This window comes from Zootermopsis nevadensis, unplaced genomic scaffold (assembly GCF_977971745.1).
Source record: "Zootermopsis nevadensis isolate Lab colony 2312 unplaced genomic scaffold, Znev_1.0 Znev_ptg000008l, whole genome shotgun sequence".
Lineage (NCBI taxonomy): Eukaryota > Metazoa > Arthropoda > Insecta > Blattodea > Termopsidae > Zootermopsis > Zootermopsis nevadensis.
This window is the reverse complement of record NW_028259140.1, coordinates 5,351,960-5,369,716: the sequence shown is the minus strand read 5'-3', so window position 1 is coordinate 5,369,716 and position 17,757 is coordinate 5,351,960. Positions and strand designations below refer to the sequence as shown.

General features: G+C 39.6%; 1 protein-coding gene and 1 long non-coding RNA gene across 8 annotated transcripts in view; one reads left to right on the top strand and one right to left on the bottom strand.

The window, feature by feature from the left end:
* Positions 1-17,757, bottom strand: part of LOC147874453 (uncharacterized) — a 290,349-nt gene that overhangs the window by 123,498 nt on the left and 149,094 nt on the right. The gene's annotated exons all lie outside the window — the stretch shown is intronic.
* Positions 7,978-17,757, top strand: part of pros (homeobox protein prospero) — a 140,037-nt gene continuing 130,257 nt past the window's right edge. For 4 of the 7 annotated variants that reach the window (XM_087344918.1, XM_087344922.1, XM_087344919.1 and 1 more), the window contains exon 1: positions 10,470-11,063. The gene's annotated coding sequence lies outside the window, so the exon portion shown is untranslated. Of the gene's footprint in view, positions 8,234-10,469; positions 11,064-11,119; positions 11,158-17,757 lie in introns of those variants that run through there. The other 3 variants (XM_087344915.1, XM_087344921.1, XM_022072421.2) reach the window with 3 other exon arrangements.

The window sequence follows — 17,757 nt, the reverse complement described above, 5'->3', positions numbered from 1 at the left end:
GATACGTCAAACAGAATACGTGGCAGTTCAGTAGAAAGAAAGGGTAGAGAAACGAGAAACATGAGTTTAAAGACTGGTGTACGAAACTAGAAATAAAACAAGATGAGGCAGATTGGTCCGTCATGTTTCTTTCCTCGGGCCAAGAATAGTTTCCCTGTTGCGATGTGCCCAGTAATCCGCCTTGGCAATATTTTAAAGAAATATTAGCTATTGAGAGTAGGTACGTAGAAATGACAGGTTATCACAGTACGTTTTATTAAAAATCTACATAATTTAGTACAGACTTTCCCAGTGTTTAATTCTGATCCTACAACACCTTGCATCCGACACAATTTCTACACGAAAACTTACATTTTGCGTTACGGTTTTGAGACCAATAACACTTGTACGTGAAGCAGCAGACGAAATAGCAATCAAAGCTTTCCTCAGAATCTTTCAGAATAAAAAATAAATGCGTGTAGAAACTTTTTAGAAATTCATAGGCCGTCAGCTGTTGTCACGCTATACAGCGGAACCTTGTATACACGACTTGCTTTAGCACTCCACAATTCTGCATTTTTCCCACCGATTCAATCGATGGCTTTCTTACGATTATAAAAATAAATAGCGATTTTATCACAATACTTCAACTCAGTATCAGAGGTGACTTGTGTTCTCTCTGAAGTATGGATTGAAATTTGATATATTATTTATACAAATGTCATGCTTCAAATGGCTGAGTTACACTGTGTATATCGAATTTGTTACGGTTTTCCGATTCCTGTTTTCCACGTTTGTTTATTGTTCTAATTTCTAATTTCCTCCTGGATATCCTCTGGATTACATGCATTTGTCCACACCATTCCTCTCGGACGTCCATGTTTTCTCCTTTTCACAATTTTTTTTTCCAACACTCGCTTTGACCTTCTAGGTCTACCAACATGCATTCATCTCAGATGTCCACACAACGTTTATTACCATTCCCGTTAATCAGGTCTTTCTGTTTTCTGCCTAATAATCTAATAGGGAGTGACACATATAAAGAGAAGATAGTATAAATTTTCTGTCGCAAAATTAATAATTTCTTGACGAAGCCACACAATTCAGATACTTTTATTAGTTGACAAGAAATCATTAAATTACTGGCCTGTCGAATGTAACAAACCTGACTGAGACTATAATCTCGTGTATGAATGAGCTGAACACTGCTGTAAATATAGAGGTCTTCATCAAATTTCAGTCCTGAAGGCCACGAAAAGAGCCCACAGCCCTAACTCACTGCTCGGCTCTACGTCACCAAATAGCGTTGTTGTATTTGCTAATGTGCGAGTTCTGACCTCTCTTTACTCCCTGAGCTGCACTGTTCGTGTTGCAACTTACAATTTTAATATGGTTTTGAAGTATGCAATTTGGCGATGGATACTGGACCAACATCACCGTCAAACTTGAAAGCGGTAGGACGGCATTTGATGTCCGACTGTTTACTCTAATTCCTTCATTGTCGGGGTAGAAGTATTGCGCATTTTAAAAGTCGTGGTTTTCGTTGAGATACGACGGTAAGCGCGACGCCCAATTAAGTTACACACAGTGCAATTAAAGTGGTAGATCGCGTCGTGGCGCTGGTAGGCGTCTGGCATTCATCCAACTCGATTGGATGCGAAGGAACATGGAACTGCCATTAGGTGACCACGAGATAGCCTGCTCTAGCGATACGCGTCTCTTCACTTGTCTCCTTCTTCTGTTCTTTTGTTCCAACGCTTCAGCGACTGCTGTACCGGCAGCCCTGCTCTGACGTACATACACTCCCATTTGACTTACCATTAAGAAAAAAGGGCAATTATTGCGGGGCCTTAGTGTTAGAATATCGTGAAAACGGTAATGAGTAGGGTTCGGATGTTCGTGTCTGTCATATCTTTATTAGGGCTTCTATTTTCATTCTAAACTGAAATTAAACACTAATTGGGTTATTCTAATCACAATTATACTGTATTTGTTTTGCATATAAATGTATATTTAGGTAATTTTTATGTTTTTGATCATATTTGAGGTCAAATTGGTTATATTTTGAGGATAAAATGCATATTTTGGTTATATTTTGAGGATAAAATGAATATTTTGGTTATATTTTGAGGATAAAATGCATATTTGGTTATATTTTGAGGATAAAATTCATATTTTGGTTATATTATGGGTATAAAATTCTTACTTGTAACTACATTTCTCAGGTATTTACAGTGGAACCTTCAGTTAGTTAAGATGTCGAAAGTGAAGTGTTCTAAAAGTGCGAAGTTAAGAGGTTACGTTAAAGACTTCGGAGAGGAATATTTTAGTTCTGATGGAACAATTCTGTTCCGTAAACCTTGTGGAGTTAAAGTTACAGCTGGTAAGGGAATTTATGTGTAACAGCATTATGATACGGCAATACAAAAAATAATTTGAGCCGACAAACCAGTCATCAAAGCAAGCAACGACTTCTGTTCGATAACACTGCAACAACTTCACCATCAAACAAAACATCGGAATTTTCAAAGGACCTGTGGAAATGACGGTTTCTGCCAACATAACACTGAACAAAGTGATCAATGAGCAGTTCAAAACTTTCTTGGAGTAATATATGACTCAGGTAATTCCAGGCGAATCAACACTACGAAAAAAACTATGTACCTGTCTGTTATGAAGATGTTCTGAAAAGAATTACATGTACTGTAGGTGACAATAAGATTTGGGTTTCGATTGATGAAACAACGGATGTCTGCTGCTGATATGTAGCGAATGTCGTTATTGGCACGCTGTTTGCTGACCGCCCTTGTGACGTATTCCTTCTTTATACAGTAAACCACTCCTCTGCGCTGTAATTTTCGATACCGCCATGAAACGCTTGTGATGTCGAAAGGAGTTTCTCAAGTTACATGACCACATTGTGCGAGAATCTTAGAAAATTTTCATTTGAGACCTTGAAAATGCACATCGTTATATATTGCAATGCTTCCAAGAAAGGAGCATGAAGAAATGTACGTAATATTTTTAATTTTGTTTATTTATTTATATGTAATTAATGAGTTCGATATGCATGAAAGGCTCTTCTTTTAAATTTATCTTCTTTTTATAGGAGCACGTATTCTCAACATTTGATGCTGATCCAAAACGAGGCATTTACAACTTAAAGCGACTGAGGTTTTTGAATAGAAATTGCTAGGAAATCAAGTAAAGTTATAGTTGTACATGCATATGTAAATAAATAACATAATTGAAATACAAAACGCTTTTTCTTAAATTTTGGCGAATATTTTTTCTTAAGAAATTAGGTCATATTTTGCCTTTTTTGTGGCATATTTGCATGCATATTTCTCGGTTTTTTAGGTCATGAACATTCGAACCCTAGTAATGAGTATTCGGGTTTAAAGATGGCTGTCTTCTGAGTTGTTGCACCATGTAATCTGGTGGTATTTTACCCACGTTTCAGGGGTGCTTACTTTGCAAGAACCTTCGAAACGTCTGTAAACTTCGCCCTGATAACAGAGGCAGCAATCACCTGTGAAACGTGGATAAATTACCACCAGCCTATATGGCGCAATAATCCAAAGGATAGGGATCTTCATACTCGCAGCTGTGAAAGACTAAAATCACAAAATTCTGATCCATAAAAGACAGAGGATTTCTTAACGAATATTAGCGTCTCAAGATGCTACACAGACTAAGATAATACAAGCAATCAAATAAATATCATGCCACAATAAATTTATAGGCTGCTCTAAACATAGTAAAGAACCTTCGAGGCCACACGGAAACGCGAAAGAATGTCTTCACAGTTGTGGGAATGAATGATTGCTTCTCAATAATGACTCTGTTCATGAAGTTACTGAGTTACTCAATACTTACCATTAACATTTCCTAGATTCCTGACGCCAATCTTCTACCACATAGGCAAACTTTATCAACGTTTGGATATCAGAAACAGGTGAGTGCATTATTTTCCTCCTCTACTGCTAGTATCGATTCTTCATCAGACTTATCCTTATCAGAATAACGTGTCTGGATATATAGCAGATACTGTCGCCCTGATGTCCTGAATTGCTGCTCTCCTTTTAGTGTCCACTCGCCTTGGAAACCTGCCACAGGGTCATTAAACCAGAACCATCGTCGCAGCCAACCCATTTTCCTCAAAAGGGCTAGCCCACCGCTTGTTTCTACTTTAGTGACCAGGGCGTCTCAACTTTAGACTTTGGATCGCATAATACTGCTCTTAGCAATGACGACTTCTCTTTTTAACTGTGTTTGCAGAGGTCGGTTTTATGTAGCACTTACCTACTGCTATCACGAGTAGTGAGTGTTGCACTGAGAAAACACCGAAGACCAGCGCACACTACATCGAGACTAATTGGACTGAATCGAAAAATATATCATATAGCTTGTGGAGGAACAGACCCTTATGTCATTTACTGACAAGAAGTTTTGTTATTATGAATGGTTACTTGTAATTACAATCAGGATACCCCATTGAGACAACCAAATGCATTACATTAGAGTCCTTCAAACGATCAGCTGTACCAATAAGCAATAGAACTCAGACGTTTTAGAGGCTTTCTTTTTCTGTGACAGTAGTGACACAGAATTTTTGATGATAATCCTCTCATCAGTCCCTGATGACGGAAGCTCTCCAACACGTCAGATTTTTGTTCCGTATTAATATGACATGACTGGCTTCCCCGGAAGATTTAATTACATTTAGATTCTCTAATTTGATATACCAAACGCATTGCTTTGAAAAGTGTTAGTACGATACCACAGCTCTGAATTCACGCTCTATAGTGAACAGCAAATGAAATGGTTCGTACTAGAGGTTAAGCGTTAACTTGGCACCATTAATCAGTAACTTAAAACATTCTGCCACGAAACAACGAAGTACATCTCAACAAATCGAATTGAGGAATAAATTTTGGAAGCAACAGACGCTGAAATTGAATGTAATCGAACAAGAAGTAAGACTCGGTTCTAAAGGGTTTTGAAGACCATAGTTTACACTTAAAATTATTCGTTGCCAGGACTTTTTCCATCGTCTGTCCAGTGACAGAGACTAGTTCTATCTAAGGGACCCAACAGAGTAGGTACCTCTCACCTGAAGACGGAGACAGAACTAGCCACCGAAACGTCATGATTTTAAAGAATAGACGATGGAAAAAGTCCTGACAACGAATAATTTTAAGAAGTAAGACGTTTCCACTCTCACCCATTATTTAACATTTTAGAATCGAGTGGTAACTGTATGTACCACCTAATTTAATAGTCAGTCAATGCTGAATTTCATATTTATGGGTTTCGTATGATTCTCTGTGTAAACAGGAATTATATTCATTAACCAGTGAATCATTGTAATGGTGAAGTGCGGAGTTTCTTTAGGGCATTCATTTAGGCGAGTTTCGGCTTCACACGGTCAAATCTGAGTCTTAAACAAAAGAACACAGTGCACGTGTTTATGGATACCAGCTTCGCCGACAGAACCAACCCATTGCGTGTTCTGCATTATTGTGGCATTGTTCGTAGGGTAAAGTCACTAAATTCTATAATTCTGTGTGTATTGGACTTCGGAGAAACAAGCTGTAAGAAAATAACTGCGTTACTTCAACGAGAGAATTCCTACCATTTCATGTCTGAACATATTTAATTACTTATTTAACAAGGCCATGACAGCAACATAGTTTAAGCATGCCTGAAGGAGAAATGAGAGAATAATTACACATGCTGAATTCTGAATAGGTCTGTAGTGAATTTGCTTAACATTAATACGATTATTTAATTCTCAGTCATAAACATATTTTAATTTCCAGCCTATAGAAATAATAGCACCTTTTAACACAGGGCCTACTATCCAATAATCTGACGGGAGAAAATGAAGGGAAACCTCAGTGATTAACATCGCTCCAATTTGGTTGAAAATTCTGCTTCGTATTTGGAAGGTTAGATGAGGGCGATAATCCCTGATGATGGATGCAACAAGCACCTCTGAAACTACATCCCAGAAGACAATAATATTCACGACTTGTTACGACTTCTGAAAAATGTTTTTCGTTACAGAATTTTGTATTGGGGCGAGGGTTTTCCACCAGAGGAACATCGAAACCAGTGAAATATATAACACAAAATGCGAGATCATTTTAACTACAAGCTCCTTACAGACGTCATTAAACTTGATATGTATATTTTTCTTTCCCATCTACGATAGAAAACCAAAAAGTATCCTCAGCTTTTAATATTTCTGAGACTGTTCAAATTTCATTTCCTACTGAAAGCTTCTTCTGAAGTGACTGTGTGTTCCCATCATCACTCAGCAGTTTGCAATGAAGTGGAAAGTCAGCGGACCTGCTGAGCCATCAATAAAGTAGATAATTAATGTGTATAGAAATAGAGCAAAATAAACTTTGACCGAACGCACGAATGGTGTGTTGTGTATGTCAGGTTCAGGGGGCCTTGAGTACCATCAGGGTGTTCGAAGTACCACGGAACTGCAGCGGAAATGTCGAGTGAGCGTGTGCCGTCGCGGTCATACATATTTCCAGAAACTTTTATTTTTCAAACTGGTCCAGAGTGACATACGCCTTTATCTAATGCACAATATCCCTCATCGTCCGAACTCGTCCGACAGTGGTCGAAACTGACCGATCGTATAAAAACAAATGGGGGAAATAATTTTTCCTTTAGCAAATCGTGCGTAAATAATTCTATAGAAATTCAACTTTAAATAGGGGAAGGGGTTAAAATAAGTTAAAACAACAAGGCAGTGAAATAAAATGTATATTGTTGAATGACAAAAGAATAAAAAGTTAATAAATCTCGTGTAACCCGACAGAGAAGTGTTCAAGAAAATTGGGACAGAGAGAATAAGCTATTTCATACGGAAGCCAGCATGCGATAGCGAGAGTGCAGATTCACCACAACAAGCGTATTTGTGTGTATTTATACACAATTACTGTTTTCCGAACTGCCGATATACGAAACGTATGTGAAATTGCAGCACACACAATACAACGCATGCGCTGACAATATCTGGCAGGACATGACAACAACACAACAGCGTTTCGCCCGCGATTTCCGTTTATTGGAACAATCGGTGAGGTAAATATCGTGTGGCGACACCTACATCAACCCCCTCACCCCTCATAACAGTCGCGGGCTCAACTACACTCCGACAACAGTTCCCAGTCGCCAGCGTGAAGGTTCTTTGGTCGTGTTTGAACATTTTTATCAGTACTCGATACCTAGGCTACTTTATGTTTTAAATTTCTACAATTGATCCGCGTTTGAGTCTATTAACAAATTGATATTCGGAAGCGAGAAGATACGTACGGAAATTTCTTATTAAGAAGACGACTGTCTTCTAGAATTTTGCTCTGTGTATTCTCTTGGAAACTGACCGACACCTCAATGGTATTCACTGCTTCCATCAGCAGGCGAAGAGGCCTAATGAAGGAGGCACTAATCACCTCTACATAATCGGTCTCATTCTACCAGACTACACGGTGAAACATCCCAGGAGACAGCCATCTTCATACTCGCCGCCTTGTGAACCTGACATCTCATCTCGTTTCGTTTAGCTTGAGATATAACTGGTTCAGATCTTCCTGAAAGAAACCAGCCTTTGGATTAAGAAACAAAATTTAGAACTGTGTTTTTAAATAAGGCAGAGGAACAAAAGTACTGTAATTTCTTCAATGTCTAAACAAATTGCTTCAAATTTAAATTTTAATATGGTCTTCAATAACTATATAGGACGGTAAATTCGAATGTGGCGGTTTGTCTTCAAGTCCGACGTCTAAGAACATGGGAAGAGTCACGTGGTCTAACGAGTTTACTCGGAGAACCGTTTCTCTCAAGGATGGCGCCAGTAGACAGACTTGATCCCAATTCCGCCACCCCTTCCTTCCCTGATTCCCCCCTGGACCAGACGGAGAGTATTTCTCGGATCGTCCAGAAGATGTCGCCTGGTGACTGGGGTCTGTAAGAGGGAGGCGGTGCCCTGGCGTCCTCGTGCCATGCGCCAGGCGTCCAAAGGACGCGCCACTCCCCCGACCCGACAGCGGAACAGCAGTCACGTTGCTGTCTGGATGCGGCACCAGACCGAACACTACTCGCATGTATAAGGTGAGAAGCCGTGGGGGCGTGTCGTGTTTTGCGAGGAACGCGCGTTTTTACTTTACGTTCCTTGTGGTGTTGTGGTGATCACCGCTTCCCGGATCTTTTACGGAATCCTGCAGCTTTGGTAAGTCCAAAATACCCAAATTTTCTTACAAGCACCTAGCCTCTGTTGTTTCACGTTTTATTACATTTTCAAACCAGCATTGCATCCCGTAACATTTGTATTTTAGATCCGCGATGGAAACGTGGTAGTAGACCGAAGTTTCTAATTTAATTTCGAAAGTGCAACGTAAGAACAAAAGCTTTATAATTATGTGAAAATTCCTATAACTGTGAAAAAGGCAAATTCCGGCAATTACAGATAAGAGAATAAAAATTAACTTTATGTCCCATAATATTTATGTCCGTGCATCTCCATTAGAGTTACAGTTTTCTAAGCCTAAGTATAAAACATAAATACAAAGTGAAATCTCAGAAAATAAGTGTAATAATAATTGCGGGCAGCTGTCCCTGCAGGCGTAGAACAAAAAAAAAATCTGCGACAATCAGAGATATGAGGACAAAAATGTTAAAACAAACGGGCGGTCTTTTCGCGCAGAGTTCATTTTTCGGTGTAGAACCACCGGAAGAGAGCACAGAGCCCGCGATGTTATGACGCAACGCCTTGCTGTGCGTGCAGTTTAAGTCAGGCGGACGGCATTTCTGATAATAATAGCTTTCAACTGTATTGCGTGTGGCATTTCATGTTCTTAACAACCATTTTACAGAGTACATAATTATGTTTAAATTCACCATCAAACTATGGGAAATGTCCTGATTTCTTACTGTAGTGACAAATTGGTAAATTACAAAAATCATAAGCCGTTTCCTTTCATTAGATATGGTTTTTATAACATGGTTCATAAAGTATATATTCAGTATCTTGTACCAAACCAAGACAGTACTTAATCGTACGGCTACCATAAAAACGTGTTTTATAATTTTCTTTCCAAGATAACTTTTCAAAGACGAACTTTTTTTTCCCTCCAAGTTCGTCTGAACATCCGATAATCGCCGTTCTCGCAAGTGCATTATTTCGCGTGGATGAATCAGTTCGCCTGCGAGGGTCGCGTAGACGGCTGTCAGACACCGGAATAGGGACGGAATTGTGTATGACTCACCCGTAGTGAGATTTGCGGGTTGCAGGCCGATCAGGGGAACTCGCGCGGAGATGTTCCCGGCAGGAGGCAGCGATCCTCCCGATAACCCGGCGCGCCAGCCGCCCCCATCACTTGTCACATACGAACCACCTGCTTGTTCAGAATCAGGACCAAAGATGGCAGATATGTTGAAAACGGACGAACAGATTCAATCTTTATAGTTCTCTCAATCGCTCGTGCTCCTAAATCTTAACACATTTTACCACCGAAGAACTTTATACAACGCAGACCCTACTTTAAAATTAACTCAGGACTACGTTCTTCAATACACATTTTAATACATTATCAATTAATTATCCCAGAATTTGGCGCTGTGTAATATGAATTACTGACAACGTCGGTAAATAAATCTTAAGTAAATAAACTACATCGATGACATCTGCTAGAGGTGAGATATATTATTGTCTTTCATCATTCCTCCATAATCCGATGTGCTTGAGGTAATTCCTCTGCCTGCTATATATAAATTGAATGTTGCGAAGATGTGATGCATGAATGTGTTGTGGTTGTGCTGGACGGCGCGAGACACAATGAGGGTCCTGCAATTGTATCGCCGAGCACATTGTGTGGCTCGCCACAACCACCAGCACACAAGCGCTGGACGGCTAATGTTGGTCGTAACTGATCAAACTCTCTTTCATCGCAGTTGCTGAATAGTCGATTATATCATCAGAAGTCACTCATTGGGGTTAGCAACCCAATATTTATTTGTGACGCGCCGTAATAGAAAAATTATTGTGACGGACCGAAAGGGGTGAAGACGGGGAGGAAGGGGCGCGAGACGTGTGATCGCGGGGGTTCATTATCGTATATCGATTGATGTGTTGTTTTTTTTCCTCTCAAGTGGCGAGATTGGAACTTTATATTGAGATTGTGAGTGTTGGTGCCGATATTGGTAACCGAGAACAACGGGGTGGAGAGAGAGCGCGCTTTGAGGGGGAGGAAAAGAGATCGGTATCCCCTTAGCAGTTTTTCCCCTTTTCCTCCCCCTCCAGTATCCCTGTTGGGATGAAGGCGGAGCGGATTGGAGGAATGGGGAAAGAAGGGACAGATGAAAGCGGAGTGAAGGGGGAGGGGGTGATCGCGGCGGCCACCAACATTCCCGGAATGGACTAGGGCGCAGGTCCTTAGCTTCTCCAACCCTGGAGCCGCAAGTTCCTGGAGTCCGCTCCGGTACTGAGGTCTTGCACTTGCAGCAGTCGCGACTCAAGTGTGAAGTGAGTAGGCGGCAGGAGTTGCAGGTGAAGCGACCGTCTTCTTCTTCTTCGAGACAGGAAGCGTATACCGGTAGTCAGAGTACAGAGTGATAACGGCGGTGCGGCCCGCTCTTGAGGATCATACTGCGACACCTGCTTGCCTCATGGGGTGCCAGCGAGGCGCCTCTCAGCCCCAACGGCAGTGCAAGACGAGTGTTGACGGCTTTCCGAGTGTTAGTGGTGGCCAGTGTTGATATGGCGTGGTGTTCGGGAGGACAGGTTTCGTGTTGCTCCAAGACGGAACAAACAGGAGCAAGGATCCGCCGCTACGGCTAGGAAGCGCGACCCATGTGTGACAGTGACGCTCAAGGATACTGTTGTTCTTCGACTCGTATCGTAACACTTGGACTATGATGGACTTGGTGACAGTGCACGATACATCACGTCGCCGGTTTTGACGCCGGCGACGCTTCCGTTACTCTCCCGTGGTCGTCGTCTGCGTTGGTTCTTTTCAGTAGACGACGGCGTCCTGCCTGCTTCACTCTGGATACTGGCTCAGGTAGGACCACTAGCTGGTTCTGTCCCTTGGCTTTGCAGCTTTCAACAAACAACTGTTAGGTGTTCATGAAGAAGCTAACACACAATAATGCGGAGTGGGTGATTTATTTTTCTTCCGTTCTGCATGAGTGTCTCTTGAGCGCCATCATCCCGTTCCCCAAATTTTTCATTTCTTGACTTTTATTTCCCACAAGCTTTCAATAATACACCATGAAGAAACTAGTGACAAGCATTCCCTTACATTTAAATTTATCACTTGACTTAATTTTATAACAAATTTCATTATCCCAAAAATATATTTAAATATTCCATTTTATATCAGAGTAAATTAGAATACACAGAATCATTCCCTCACGTTTAAAACACACCAACGGTTCAAATGGAACACATTCCTCTAGCAACTCTTTCAGACACAGGCATTTTTATCCGCATCCTGGACAATTGGGAAGCAATGACCTTGAGGAACAGAGGAAATCTAAATGTGAAAGGCGACTGATTAAAATCACGCACTTCGGCAACCGTTGCTCTTTGCCGGGGGCTGACGGGGTTCGGGGTCATGCCTGAACGTCTTTGCCAGTACCGACGTCACAATCTGTGTCGTACTGCCCAAGGAAATTTATTCCTTAACGTACAAAAGCCAATAAACACTCTCGCCTTTTACAAACGCAAGCAAATTCCCCAGCAACGTGCAAATCGATAGGCGTGCACGAATATTATTTCCGATTTACTGGATAAGTATTCATACACTGCTATTTAATTATTTTTTCCCACACGCGTCCCTTCGCATTACTCTTCCACAAAATGCAACACATGTACATATTTTTGCATGAGTGGTTTGTGTTCCGATGCTCTGTTCGATGTTTAACCAGTGATTTACTAGTTACTTAATCTCATTTAATCCTAAGTGGGGCATGCAAAGATGTAAATGTGAGTACCGTATTGCATTTTCTTCGATGGTAGCGTATCTGTTCCCAACATGCACAGGAAGTGAATCATCATTTCTACGTGAGTTTTCGATGACTACGGTGCTTCCAGCTTATAAACAAGAAGATAATTTTGAATATGTCAACAGCATCTTAAGTCAAAATATCTCGATAAGAATTTCCAATGCTGCTGATGGCATTCGAAATACGTACGACACATTGCCCTTTGGCCTACGGATGTTAGCTTTCGTTCTTGGAAAATTACAAAAAAGATATTCGTAAAAATTCAATATACTTACAAAGAATTAAATTACCTTTTAGAGTACAAATTAATTCTGGGATTCTTTCTCTGTTCGTGACGTCAAATGCCTACATATTACGTATAATAAATAATTAATCGACGTAATAATAAGCACTGAATTATTTATGGCCAGCAATCAAGTTACCACTTTCGTAGGCCCAAATGTGTGGATCTTGGAAGTTTCTTCGAAGCGGGAAGTACAATTATAGCGATTCGCTCCTAGTAAGACACCCGAAACAGTCGGAGTGTTCAACTCGGTCAAAACGTGTGATTCTAGTCCGCTATTGATCTCTCTTGCGCTCATCCCACACTTGCAGCCTGATTCAAGCCTATACACGCGTCAGACTGACCTTTTTTAATCCTCGTTCATGCTGAAAGAAAACTTTCCAGAGTTCAGTGAGTAGTTTTGTATGCGGGAACTGTGTCATGATCCATCGCAATGAGATCACACGCACGAACTGCGATGCCCTTCGTCTTGCATCTTCGTGCTGCCAGTACGGAGACACTCATGTGACAGTGATTTATACCAGCAAGGGGTGGATGGCTCTCGCTTTGCCTCTGTCTACACACGCTGACTGCAGTCACGGGCTAATGACCGGCCTACGCTAGTCCCTTCGCCTCATTTCCAACTCACAAACGCAGCCCTGTGACCGACATACATTCACGAAAGTGTTTATCAGTCTATAAAAATCGGCCTAATGCATGCGTGTATTTGCCTGTGAATATCACTGTTCATATGTGTCTAAACTTGCATTGAGAAAATTCTGACCTACATTAGTAATTTTTTTTGTGACCTGATAAATAACTGTGACAGATGCGATCGGATTTTCCGTCTAAATAAGGTAAAATTAAGTTAATTTTCCTTTCGGGTGAGAGACATATGCTGATTCGGGTTATAATTCCATCTTCAAGGCCTTCCACAGCTCAAAACCATTGTTAAAAGTGAGCAGTTAACCACTTTGAAAGCCCCAAATCATGTATAAACGTTCATCAAAGTACAATGGATAACATCGCAGAAGACATTGATCTTCAACAAATGCAAGAAATAGCTACTGATATGAAGAGTGTCTGGAACGTAGTCTATAGCCCCGTACAAACTTGATTTCCTACAGACATAGGGTGTACGTTCAAACAACGAATTTCTTTTCGGTAAGAATCATTTTTTAACAAAACTACATCTGTTTTGTCACAGTATATATTAATTCTGCATGACGAAACACATTATATTGTGATCATGAATTTGAACGTGGAAATTTGTACCAGAAGCATGTTTCATGTAATTTAAAATAATTGACAACTCTCAGGATGGCTGGTTTATTCCAACTTTGCTTTTGTGTATTTTAACATCACGTGAGCTTGACTTCACTTCGTATTGAATGGTGTTCATTAGTAAATAACTGTGTTAGTGGATCATTGGAAGAGAATAGTTCAAATTTTTTCAGCGGACGACATTAGAAACACTAATTAAGTACTAAATAAATAAAATGAAATAAATAAACCGTTATTTTGTCTCATACACCAATTGGCGGTTTCCGCAATGATCATACCTTGCATTTTGTTTATTGCACAATAATAAAGTTTTCCAATTTATACATGCAGGCTTTCTCATTAAAATATAATTTAAAATAATTTGGCTTGAAACGGATCAATACAAAATAGAATTCTTATAAAAATTATTATGGTGTAATCAGGTAGATCGAGCCTGATAAAAGTAAAGTACACTTAAAAGTTTAAAAAAAAAAGAAACGATCTATGTAGATATCGTGTTTTGGTTTTGATTCGACGATCCATCATTAGCAGTATATTAAAAATGGTTAAAATGAACGAATTGAATAAAACAAAATGCCACTATTCTTATATTGTAATCCAGGTTTTTGATCAAACCGACCAAACATATAAGAAATTTTAATATTTATATTTGTCGGTATGAATAAGACAACCATGCATTAGAAACTTACAGTTCTCAGATCGCGGTCTTTTATAAAAGCTATTTAAATAACAAAGCTAATTTGTGGATAAGACTAAATATTTAGCGTCATATGAAGACCTAATAAATAAATAAATTAATATTGTCTGGATCAGATATAGAACATTAAAAGATAAACTAATAATATAAATGATTCAATCGAATTGTTTTCGAAGCCTAAAGAAATATTGGTACGTTAAAAACTGTTTTCAAAACCAGAAAGCAGGCTTTACATATAAACATGGATTTAACCTTATCGTCTGTTTGCATTGGCACTTTACACTTTGAAGTCTTAAATCTCATAAGTAATAAAAATGCCAATAATAAAGCCGAAAGCAGGGAAGGATGCAGCAAAAGACACTGTTAAAAAAATCAGCACGAAAAGTCGTCGACAAAAATTGTCACGCAAGTACACATCATTTTTCTCTCTGTCGCCCTCCCTCCATTCTATTGAATCTTTCAAGTCCTTTATATCACAGTTAACTTTGGCGCAATCGACTTTGTCGCAGTAAAGAGAAACTTGAGAAAATTGACGTTCGTGACCCCCCCCCCCCCCCCACCAATCACCCTGCTACGTACATGAACTTTTTATGTCGCTAAATTTGTGACCACCTCTCTGCTTCAAAGAAGCAGCGGTTTGAATAATACACTACATTGGCTACTTTGATAAACTCATTCCCTTAAAAAACCTCCCCCGTTATTTAAAGTTATCCTATACAAACTTTATTTTAAACGCCTGTGAGGTTTTCGTTATTAAATCTTTATTTCCGCTGTTTTTCTTTTATTTTAATCTTATAATAAAATATAGGGCTAATGATTTTCGTTACGCAGTGGTCATAATTTGTCCTCCATTCTGCAACTCAAAACCACAACAGCTGATGCAACGTTTCTCCTATACACACGCACGCACGCACGCACGCACACACCTCGTGTGATCAGCCAAGACACTTCCGTGTGAGTGCTAACTTCAATGCAACAAATTGTGCGCATCGATGAACGCGCACTCTGCCGTATATTTCAGGAAACTGTTCGTCGACTGGTGGCGCCAAGGTTGTGTGGGCGATGAAGGAACTACAAGGGATGCTACCCTCGAAAAAGGGGGGTTGGGAAACTCTTCCGAGTAAATTAGGAGAGAAAAATGAGAGCGAGAAATGATGACGAAGGTGGAAGAAGATTATAGAGGAACCATGGGGAAACAGAAAGTACGAGAAAAGGTCGCTGAATATTACTGAGAGCTCATGAATAGTAGCGTTTAAAATCGGGCCTTTTGCTGTTAGATTTCTCTGCAATCCGTTTTATCACATTACACATCCGCTTTGTCTCTGACCAGACGCCGGGTCCAGACCGCTTTGTGGCTGCCTCTTCATAGCGACAACATTGTTGCAGGCACACAGTACTGAACTAAGCAAGGTAGCAGCACGCCCTCTTCGCATTAGGAAGGCCGGGGTTCGACCTCGCCCTATTGCTCCCAAACAGACTTTTCGCTATTTTATCTTTCTGCCTCCAGGCGAACGCTGATAATTATCGCTTTCTTTCTTCTCACCCTAATGTTCACAAATATAAACGTTTCTAATTACATATTCTTCTAGTCAACGCACATCATTAAAATTCAGTTATACTGCAAAGTTGCCACACCGCATACAGTAACATAATTTTTCCTTTCTTTCATTAAATATGGCGAGAAAGACCAAAGTTTTGGTATGATCGGTTATTCGCTGACTGATTGTTCTTTGACATGACGCCACTAGCTTATCTAGAGTTTGATTTCACAAAACATATATTATTAAATAAATTAATAAATTTGCCATGCCTTTTAAAGGAAAAACAAATACTCTCTTCACGTCCTTCAAGGCATTTTAGAAGGGCGGCCCCGTAAATTCATGAACACAATTAGTATAATAAGGTAAACCCGTGTAAATATTAAAACAGCAAGTTCTAAAATAAAGCCATTTATCTTTCAAACAGTGAGTGGGTTTTAATTATTCAATAAAAGGTCGTTGCTCTGGAGGGAAAGACAGAGAATTCGTAGGCTAAGACGGTACGAGAAGAGGTTACAGACGCACTTATGCGGGTTCTGAATGCAGCAGACACCTGCTTCATGATAGATTACTAAGACCCAGGGTTACATGTCACGTGTTTGCAGAAGTCTATTTTACGTTGTGTGAAATAACACAACTTTTCCGTGTTGTGTTGATAACAGTGAATCGATATTTGAAGTCCACTGCAGTCTCTAGGATAGACCAAGAAACATCGCGTTACAAATTTTACTAAACTCCGCAAGTTCGTAATGTTTTCGTTCCCAAGTCCTCACAATAGTGATTGTTAAATATGCACACTCTAACGAATATAAATGTTTCCTTATTTATTTTACTATCCTACGTCATCATCTTCCCTTTCCTTGTTTCAGACGTACGATGTAAGTCGTTGTGTCCTTTCTCAGTTGGGTATTTTTCTATAGTTTATTACCGCATCAAATAAACGTAAACAGCTATTCGACTGAGAAACTCACATTTACTTCAATTTCATCCAGTTCTAATAACAGCCCTAATAGTAATATGTAAATGATTGGTCCTGTTTTGAGGTGTATCAAAACAAAACCTCAAATTACCTTCTACATTATCAGCAAATTCAGATACTCTTAGAATAAATATCTACTTCTACTCACTCACAAAAAAAAACAATTTCAGGGACTGCTCATATTTCCGAGGGACTCATACTTTCTCAACATTGACATAAAACTTACAGCACCTCATACAATTTAATTCAGTAATGGAACCACAATATCTTTTCAATATTACCACAATATTACTTGCTTAACAACACAACCGAGAACAATTCTTCTTGAGAAACTAACAGTCGCCCAACTGTCCAAAACATTTTAATTCCAGGTTCCATTAAGTAACATCAGATTTTGTCTTTAAGGGCAGAAAACCCAGAAATAAAAGTGTCTATCGTTAACCTCATTAATATCTGAGAAACTTGCACGTTTAAGCGCAGCTGAAATGTGATTTGGCCTCCTTAAAACATCTATACCCGCACCATTGGCTTACGTACGTTTCCTCTAAGGGCATCGACCTTGTTTCATTAAAAAACACTTCTTTTGTTTCAAACAGTAAATCAGCTTAAAAGAAATTACAGTTTAGTCGAGCTTTAACTAAACCAGTTAAGACATCTTCACGGTATTGATATGATTTAAGCCGCGTAAATCGTGGCAGATTCCATTTTTTATTATGAATTTCTTGTTTAAGAGAAACTGAAAAAGATTCTAAAACCTAAGAAAATTTAATACGGCTGTCATCTGGGATATTACGCCCTATAATCTGGTAACGTTTACTGACGTTTCATTAGTGTTTGCGAAATGTTTGTGTTAATTTTATGCATTTATTGTCTTGTTCATTTATCATACGTACTTTCATGCTGCAGATGTCCGCAGTTCGACCAAACTAACAACTTCTTCTTCAACATTTAAGCAACCTCCTATGTTCATAAGAAATAAATAGAGCAA